The sequence below is a fragment of the Caenorhabditis remanei genome, chromosome I (assembly GCF_010183535.1).
Source record: "Caenorhabditis remanei strain PX506 chromosome I, whole genome shotgun sequence".
In the NCBI taxonomy this organism is placed as follows: Eukaryota; Metazoa; Nematoda; class Chromadorea; order Rhabditida; family Rhabditidae; genus Caenorhabditis; species Caenorhabditis remanei.
The window spans coordinates 17,209,134-17,217,745 of NC_071328.1; positions in this window are offsets into that span (position 1 = coordinate 17,209,134).

Here is an 8,612-nt window from a genome sequence, read left to right on the forward strand (position 1 = left end):
AATTTTTGAGATTTGGTCCAAGTGGTCTTTTCTGCCAATACATTTTTCATCAGAACTCAGTCAGTTTTGGACGGATCGAGAAGATTTTTATACCATTCGAAAGCCCTTGTTTTTCTCTACAAAAATGATCTAATTAAAAAAAATTTTGTTCGAAAATAAAGTTGTAGTGACATTTCCGTCAATTTTGAGATTTGGTCCAAGTGGACTTTTCTGCCATACATTTTTTATCAGAACTCAGTCAGTTTTGGACGGATCGGGAAGATTTTTATACCATTCGAAAGCCCTTGTTTTTCTCTACAAGAATGATCTAATTAAAGAACATTTTGTTCAAAAATAAAGTTGTAGTGACATTTCCGTCAATTTTTGAGATTTGGTCCAAGTGGTCTTTTCTGCCTATACATTTTTTATCAGAACTCAGTCAGTTTTGGACGGATCGTGAAGATTTTTATACCATTCGAAAGCCCTTGTTTTTTTCTACAAAAATGATCTAATTTAAAAAATTTTGTTCAAAAATAAAGTTGTAGTGACATTTCCGTCAATTTTTGAGATTTGGTCCAAGTGGTATTTTCTGCCAATACATTTTTCATCAGAACTCAGTCAGTTTTGGACGGATCGAGAAGATTTTTATACCATTCGAAAGCCCTTGTTTTTCTCTACAAGAATGATCTAATTAAAGAACATTTTGTTCAAAAATAAAGTTGTAGTGACATTTCCGTCAATTTTTGAGATTTGGTCCAAGTGGTCTTTTCTGCCTATACATTTTTTATCAGAACTCAGTCAGTTTTGGACAGATCGGGAAGATTTTTATACCATTTGAAAGCCCTTGTTTTTCTCTACAAAAATGATCTAATTAAAAAAATTTTGTTCAAAAATAAAGTTGTAGTGACATTTCCGTCAATTTTTGAGATTTGGTCCAAGTGGTATTTTCTGCCAATACATTTTTCATCAGAACTCAGTCAGTTTTGGACGGATCGAGAAGATTTTTATACCATTCGAAAGCCCTTGTTTTTCTCTACAAAAATGATCTAATTTTAAAAAATTTTGTTCGAAAATAAAGTTGTAGTGACATTTCCGTCAATTTTTGAGATTTGGTCCAAGTGGTCTTTTCTGCCAATACATTTTTCATCAGAACTCAGTCAGTTTTGGACGGATCGAGAAGATTTTTATACCATTCGAAAGCCCTCGTTTTTCTCTACAAAAATGATCTAATTAAAAAAATTTTGTTCAAAAATAAAGTTGTAGTGACATTTCCGTCAATTTTTGAGATTTGGTCCAAGTGGTATTTTCTGCCAATACATTTTTCATCAGAACTCAGTCAGTTTTGGACGGATCGAGAAGATTTTTATACCATTCGAAAGCCCTTGTTTTTCTCTACAAAAATGATCTAATTTTAAAAAATTTTGTTCGAAAATAAAGTTGTAGTGACATTTCCGTCAATTTTTGAGATTTGGTCCAAGTGGTCTTTTCTGCCAATACATTTTTCATCAGAACTCAGTCAGTTTTGGACGGATCGAGAAGATTTTTATACCATTCGAAAGCCCTCGTTTTTCTCTACAAAAATGATCTAATTAAAAAAATTTTGTTCGAAAATAAAGTTGTAGTGACATTTCCGTCAATTTTTGAGATTTGGTCCAAGTGGTCTTTTCTGCCAATACATTTTTCATCAGAACTCAGTCAGTTTTGGACGGATCGAGAAGATTTTTATACCATTCGAAAGCCCTTGTTTTTCTCTACAAAAATGATCTAATTAAAAAAATTTTGTTCGAAAATAAAGTTGTAGTGACATTTCCGTCAATTTTGAGATTTGGTCCAAGTGGACTTTTCTGCCATACATTTTTTATCAGAACTCAGTCAGTTTTGGACGGATCGGGAAGATTTTTATACCATTCGAAAGCCCTTGTTTTTCTCTACAAGAATGATCTAATTAAAGAACATTTTGTTCAAAAATAAAGTTGTAGTGACATTTCCGTCAATTTTTGAGATTTGGTCCAAGTGGTCTTTTCTGCCTATACATTTTTTATCAGAACTCAGTCAGTTTTGGACGGATCGTGAAGATTTTTATACCATTCGAAAGCCCTTGTTTTTTTCTACAAAAATGATCTAATTTAAAAAATTTTGTTCAAAAATAAAGTTGTAGTGACATTTCCGTCAATTTTTGAGATTTGGTCCAAGTGGTATTTTCTGCCAATACATTTTTCATCAGAACTCAGTCAGTTTTGGACGGATCGAGAAGATTTTTATACCATTCGAAAGCCCTTGTTTTTCTCTACAAAAATGATCTAATTTAAAAAATTTTGTTCGAAAATAAAGTTGTAGTGACATTTCCGTCAATTTTTGAGATTTGGTCCAAGTGGTCTTTTCTGCCAATACATTTTTCATCAGAACTCAGTCAGTTTTGGACGGATCGAGAAGATTTTTATACCATTCGAAAGCCCTCGTTTTTCTCTACAAAAATGATCTAATTAAAAAAAATTTTGTTCAAAAATAAAGTTGTAGTGACATTTCCGTCAATTTTTGAGATTTGGTCCAAGTGGTCTTTTCTGCCTATACATTTTTTATCAGAACTCAGTCAGTTTTGGACGGATCGTGAAGATTTTTATACCATTCGAAAGCCCTTGTTTTTTTCTACAAAAATGATCTAATTAAAGAACATTTAGTTCAAAAATAAAGTTGTAGTGACATTTCCGTCAATTTTTGAGATTTGGTCCAAGTGGTAATTTCTGCCTATCAAACGTTTTTTATCAGAACTCAGTCAGTTTTGGACGGATCGTGAAGATTTTTATACCATTCGAAAGCCCTTGTTTTTTTCTACAAAAATGATCTAATTTAAAAAATTTTGTTCAAAAATAAAGTTGTAGTGACATTTCCGTCAATTTTTGAGATTTGGTCCAAGTGGTATTTTCTGCCAATACATTTTTCATCAGAACTCAGTCAGTTTTGGACGGATCGAGAAGATTTTTATACCATTCGAAAGCCCTTGTTTTTCTCTACAAAAATGATCTAATTTTAAAAAATTTTGTTCGAAAATAAAGTTGTAGTGACATTTCCGTCAATTTTTGAGATTTGGTCCAAGTGGTCTTTTCTGCCTATACATTTTTTATCAGAACTCAGTCAGTTTTGGACGGATCGGGAAGATTTTTATACCATTCGAAAGCCCTTGTTTTTTCTACAAAAATGATCTAATTTAAAAAATTTTGTTCAAAAATAAAGTTGTAGTGACATTTCCGTCAATTTTTGAGATTTGGTCCAAGTGGTATTTTCTGCCAATACATTTTTCATCAGAACTCAGTCAGTTTTGGACGGATCGAGAAGATTTTTATACCATTCGAAAGCCCTTGTTTTTCTCTACAAGAATGATCTAATTAAAGAACATTTTGTTCAAAAATAAAGTTGTAGTGACATTTCCGTCAATTTTTGAGATTTGGTCCAAGTGGTCTTTTCTGCCTATACATTTTTTATCAGAACTCAGTCAGTTTTGGACGGATCGTGAAGATTTTTATACCATTCGAAAGCCCTTGTTTTTTTCTACAAAAATGATCTAATTTAAAAAATTTTGTTCAAAAATAAAGTTGTAGTGACATTTCCGTCAATTTTTGAGATTTGGTCCAAGTGGTATTTTCTGCCAATACATTTTTCATCAGAACTCAGTCAGTTTTGGACGGATCGAGAAGATTTTTATACCATTCGAAAGCCCTTGTTTTTCTCTACAAAAATGATCTAATTTAAAAAATTTTGTTCGAAAATAAAGTTGTAGTGACATTTCCGTCAATTTTTGAGATTTGGTCCAAGTGGTCTTTTCTGCCAATACATTTTTCATCAGAACTCAGTCAGTTTTGGACGGATCGAGAAGATTTTTATACCATTCGAAAGCCCTCGTTTTTCTCTACAAAAATGATCTAATTAAAAAAATTTTGTTCGAAAATAAAGTTGTAGTGACATTTCCGTCAATTTTTGAGATTTGGTCCAAGTGGTCTTTTCTGCCAATACATTTTTCATCAGAACTCAGTCAGTTTTGGACGGATCGAGAAGATTTTTATACCATTCGAAAGCCCTTGTTTTTCTCTACAAAAATGATCTAATTAAAAAAATTTTGTTCGAAAATAAAGTTGTAGTGACATTTCCGTCAATTTTGAGATTTGGTCCAAGTGGTACTTTTCTGCCATACATTTTTTATCAGAACTCAGTCAGTTTTGGACGGATCGGGAAGATTTTTATACCATTCGAAAGCCCTTGTTTTTCTCTACAAGAATGATCTAATTAAAGAACATTTTGTTCAAAAATAAAGTTGTAGTGACATTTCCGTCAATTTTTGAGATTTGGTCCAAGTGGTCTTTTCTGCCTATACATTTTTTATCAGAACTCAGTCAGTTTTGGACGGATCGTGAAGATTTTTATACCATTCGAAAGCCCTTGTTTTTTCTACAAAAATGATCTAATTTAAAAAATTTTGTTCAAAAATAAAGTTGTAGTGACATTTCCGTCAATTTTTGAGATTTGGTCCAAGTGGTATTTTCTGCCAATACATTTTTCATCAGAACTCAGTCAGTTTTGGACGGATCGAGAAGATTTTTATACCATTCGAAAGCCCTTGTTTTTCTCTACAAAAATGATCTAATTTAAAAAATTTTGTTCGAAAATAAAGTTGTAGTGACATTTCCGTCAATTTTTGAGATTTGGTCCAAGTGGTCTTTTCTGCCAATACATTTTTCATCAGAACTCAGTCAGTTTTGGACGGATCGAGAAGATTTTTATACCATTCGAAAGCCCTCGTTTTTCTCTACAAAAATGATCTAATTAAAAAAATTTTGTTCAAAAATAAAGTTGTAGTGACATTTCCGTCAATTTTTGAGATTTGGTCCAAGTGGTCTTTTCTGCCTATACATTTTTTATCAGAACTCAGTCAGTTTTGGACGGATCGGGAAGATTTTTATACCATTCGAAAGCCCTTGTTTTTTTCTACAAAAATGATCTAATTTAAAAAATTTTGTTCAAAAATAAAGTTGTAGTGACATTTCCGTCAATTTTTGAGATTTGGTCCAAGTGGTATTTTCTGCCAATACATTTTTCATCAGAACTCAGTCAGTTTTGGACGGATCGAGAAGATTTTTATACCATTCGAAAGCCCTTGTTTTTCTCTACAAAATGATCTAATTAAAGAACATTTTGTTCAAAATAAAGTTGTAGTGACATTTCCGTCAATTTTTGAGATTTGGTCCAAGTGGTCTTTTCTGCCTATACATTTTTTATCAGAACTCAGTCAGTTTTGGACGGATCGGGAAGATTTTTATACCATTCGAAAGCCCTTGTTTTTTTCTACAAAAATGATCTAATTTAAAAAATTTTGTTCAAAAATAAAGTTGTAGTGACATTTCCGTCAATTTTTGAGATTTGGTCCAAGTGGTATTTTCTGCCAATACATTTTTCATCAGAACTCAGTCAGTTTTGGACGGATCGAGAAGATTTTTATACCATTCGAAAGCCCTTGTTTTTCTCTACAAAAATGATCTAATTTAAAAAATTTTGTTCGAAAATAAAGTTGTAGTGACATTTCCGTCAATTTTTGAGATTTGGTCCAAGTGGTCTTTTCTGCCAATACATTTTTCATCAGAACTCAGTCAGTTTTGGACGGATCGAGAAGATTTTTATACCATTCGAAAGCCCTCGTTTTTCTCTACAAAAATGATCTAATTAAAAAAATTTTGTTCAAAAATAAAGTTGTAGTGACATTTCCGTCAATTTTTGAGATTTGGTCCAAGTGGTCTTTTCTGCCTATACATTTTTATCAGAACTCAGTCAGTTTTGGACGGATCGTGAAGATTTTTATACCATTCGAAAGCCCTTGTTTTTTTCTACAAAAATGATCTAATTTAAAAAATTTTGTTCAAAAATAAAGTTGTAGTGACATTTCCGTCAATTTTTGAGATTTGGTCCAAGTGGTATTTTCTGCCAATACATTTTTCATCAGAACTCAGTCAGTTTTGGACGGATCGAGAAGATTTTTATACCATTCGAAAGCCCTTGTTTTTCTCTACAAAAATGATCTAATTTTAAAAAATTTTGTTCGAAAATAAAGTTGTAGTGACATTTCCGTCAATTTTTGAGATTTGGTCCAAGTGGTCTTTTCTGCCAATACATTTCTCATCAGAACTCAGTCAGTTTTGGACGGATCGAGAAGATTTTTATACCATTCGAAAGCCCTCGTTTTTCTCTACAAAAATGATCTAATTAAAAAAATTTTGTTCGAAAATAAAGTTGTAGTGACATTTCCGTCAATTTTGAGATTTGGTCCAAGTGGAATTCCCTATCAAAACGTTTTTTATCAGAACTCAGTCAGTTTTGGACGGATCGGGAAGATTTTTACTACCATTTGAAAGCCCTTGTTTTTCTCTACAAAAATGATCTAATTAAAGAACATTTGTTCAAAAATAAAGTTGTAGTGACATTTCCGTCAATTTTTGAGATTTGGTCCAAGTGGACTTTTCTGCCATACATTTTTTATCAGAACTCAGTCAGTTTTGGACGGATCGGGAAGATTTTTATACCATTCGAAAGCCCTTGTTTTTCTCTACAAGAATGATCTAATTAAAGAACATTTTGTTCAAAATAAAGTTGTAGTGACATTTCCGTCAATTTTTGAGATTTGGTCCAAGTGGTCTTTTCTGCCTATACATTTTTTATCAGAACTCAGTCAGTTTTGGACGGATCGTGAAGATTTTTATACCATTCGAAAGCCCTCGTTTTTCTCTACAAAAATGATCTAATTAAAAAAATTTTGTTCGAAAATAAAGTTGTAGTGACATTTCCGTCAATTTTGAGATTTGGTCCAAGTGGAATTCCCTATCAAACGTTTTTTATCAGAACTCAGTCAGTTTTGGACGGATCGGGAAGATTTTTACACCATTTGAAAGCCCTTGTTTTTCTCTACAAAAATGATCTAATTAAAGAACATTTTGTTCAAAAATAAAGTTGTAGTGACATTTCCGTCAATTTTTGAGATTTGGTCCAAGTGGTACTTTTCTGCCATACATTTTTATCAGAACTCAGTCAGTTTTGGACGGATCGGGAAGATTTTTATACCATTCGAAAGCCCTTGTTTTTCTCTACAAGAATGATCTAATTAAAGAACATTTTGTTCAAAAATAAAGTTGTAGTGACATTTCCGTCAATTTTTGAGATTTGGTCCAAGTGGTCTTTTCTGCCTATACATTTTTTATCAGAACTCAGTCAGTTTTGGACGGATCGTGAAGATTTTTATACCATTCGAAAGCCCTTGTTTTTTTCTACAAAAATGATCTAATTTAAAAAATTTTGTTCAAAAATAAAGTTGTAGTGACATTTCCGTCAATTTTTGAGATTTGGTCCAAGTGGTATTTTCTGCCAATACATTTTTCATCAGAACTCAGTCAGTTTTGGACGGATCGAGAAGATTTTTATACCATTCGAAAGCCCTTGTTTTTCTCTACAAAAATGATCTAATTAAAAACATTTTGTTCAAAAATAAAGTTGTAGTGACATTTCCGTCAATTTTTGAGATTTGGTCCAAGTGGTCTTTTCTGCCTATACATTTTTTATCAGAACTCAGTCAGTTTTGGACGGATCGGGAAGATTTTTATACCATTCGAAAGCCCTTGTTTTTCTCTACAAAAATGATCTAATTAAAGAACATTTAGTTCGAAAATAAAGTTGTAGTGACATTTCCGTCAATTTTTGAGATTTGGTCCAAGTGGTCTTTTCTGCCTATACATTTTTATCAGAACTCAGTCAGTTTTGGACGGATCGGGAAGATTTTTATACCATTCGAAAGCCCTTGTTTTTTTCTACAAAAATGATCTAATTTAAAAAATTTTGTTCGAAAATAAAGTTGTAGTGACATTTCCGTCAATTTTTGAGATTTGGTCCAAGTGGTCTTTTCTGCCAATACATTTTTCATCAGAACTCAGTCAGTTTTGGACGGATCGAGAAATTTTATTACCATTCGAAAGCCCTCGTTTTCTCTACAAAATGATCTAATTAAAAAAATTTGTTCGGAAATAAAGTTGTAGTGACATTTCGTCAATTTTGAGATTTGGTCCAAGTGGAATTCCCTATCAAAACGTTTTTTATCAGAACTCAGTCAGTTTTGGACGGATCGGGAAGATTTTTACACCATTGAAAGCCCTTGTTTTTCTCTACAAAATGATCTAATTAAAGAACATTTTGTTCAAAAATAAAGTTGTAGTGACATTTCCGTCAATTTTGAGATTTGGTCCAAGTGGACTTTTCTGCCATACATTTTTTATCAGAACTCAGTCAGTTCGTTTGGACGGATCGGGAAGATTTTTATACCATTCGGAAAGCCCTTGTTTTTCTCTACTAAATGATCTAATTTAAAGGAACATTTGTTCAAAATACAAAGTTGTAGGTGACATTTCCGTCAATTTTGAGATTTGGTCCCAGTGGTCGTTTTCTGCCTATACATTTTTTATCAGGAAACTCATCGTTTTGGACGGATCGTGAAGATTTTATACCATTCGAAAGCCCTTGTTTTTTCTACAAAAATGCTCTAATTTAAAAATTTGTTCAACATACAAGTTTGTAGTGACATTTCCGTCAATTTTTGAGATTTGGTCCAA